Raw genomic sequence first — 1722 nt, 5'->3', positions numbered from 1 at the left:
TGCAGCGGGAAGCAGCCAGCAGCTCATTAAGGCCCAGATAACTAAGATATGGGTTGCAGTTTTTATGTTTCGCAGCTTCTGGTCCTAAGCGTCTAAATAATTGGATTGAAAGGGGAGCCTTGTTCAGGTTATTATCATTCTATCTGTACCTTTTTGGTACAAATGAAGATAAATGCAGTATTTCCATCTGTTCTGAAGGGCTATGAACATCCAGGCTATCCGGGAAGCCTCCACGTAGACACCAACATTGAGGCTTTGTCTCATTCGTGCTTTAAGCCATGTTTACCTGAGAAACAAAATATGCTGAATAGAGGGGAAAACTGGCAAAGTTGTCCTCTTTGTTCACAAGGTCATTCCGGTCACTGGGAACTTAATACTCTACATTTATACCGTCAACTCTATCAACTCATGCAGGCCCGGGGCTGCCCACAGGGGCTGCCTTCCTTATTTTCTCCTTTATGAAAATCATGGAGTGGCGCTCTTTTAATCTGCACCTGTCCCAGAGAGGGGATTCTTCAGCTATTTCAAGTAGAATAGCTTACGAATTTATACTTGGCAAATATAAAATACTTCAAAGACGGTAGCTAAGGCAGAATTACACAGAGTTTTGGTTTTTATTTTGTCTTCTACAAGTTGTTTCCCAGAGTGCGGATCCTCTAAATGACACATATGAGGAAATTATTACAGGTTCCCAGTCATTTATCTGTAATTGCAAAATTCAAAGAGCACTGAAAACCCAAAGACTTTTTTGTAACCCTTTGGAAGTGAAACCTGCCCTGCAAAATCTAAACTAAGCTTGCATGAAGCTATTTCTAGCCTTTATGGATGCCACTTAGTGTCCATTTTTATTCATTTCACTCCAGGCCTTTCTGGAATGTTAATATGTACACAGTCACAGGCATTCTATTCTCTTTCTATTTTTTAAGAAAGGTAAGAGATTGTAGACCTGTCAATATCTTCTGACTTGACTAGTAGTATTTGATAAAGGTGAGTATATACTATCCGTTAAGCTTATTTCCCATCTCTAAGACTTTCAGTTTGCAAGGGCACCTGCAGGAAGTGATCAGAGCCCCCCAGACAGCTGCCTTCCAAAGGTGTAAACAGGAAGAGCACAAAGGGGTAGGGATTGGCTCACAATTGTCTTCGCATCTTTTTCTCGGCCACCTTTCCTAGGCCTTGCAGCCCTTGTCTGCCCCAGGGCCTTTGTTCCTGCCATCTAAAATAGTCCTTCCACAAACCATGGCATGGCATATTCTCTCACATAGTTTCAGGTCCCTGCTTATATGTCACCTCCTCAGAGCGGCCTTCCTGCAGCAGCTGCTCTAAAATAGTCCCACCATGCACTATCCCCTTATCTGAATTCTTTTTTTTTTTCTTTTGAGACAGGGTCTCCCACTGTCACCCAGGCTGGAGTGCAGGGGCATAATCTTGGCTCACTGTAGCCTCAACCTTCTGAGCTCAGGTGATTCTCCCACCTCAGCCTCCCAGGTGGCTGGGATCACAGGCCCAGGCCACCATGCCCAGCTAAATTTTGTGTGTGTGGTTTTTGTAGAGACGGAGTTTTGCCATGTTGCCCAGACTGGTCTCAAACTCTTGGGCTCACCCTCCTCAGCCTCCCAAAGTGCTGGGATTAGAGGCATGAGCCACACTGCACCCAACCTGAATTCTTTTTCTTTATAACACTTGTCACTATCTGACGTTACATATATATCTGTTACATTT

Source organism: Colobus angolensis, unplaced genomic scaffold (assembly GCF_000951035.1).
Source record: "Colobus angolensis palliatus isolate OR3802 unplaced genomic scaffold, Cang.pa_1.0 Scaffold58, whole genome shotgun sequence".
Classification (NCBI taxonomy): domain Eukaryota; kingdom Metazoa; phylum Chordata; class Mammalia; order Primates; family Cercopithecidae; genus Colobus; species Colobus angolensis.
Note: the sequence above shows the minus strand (reverse complement) of the source record.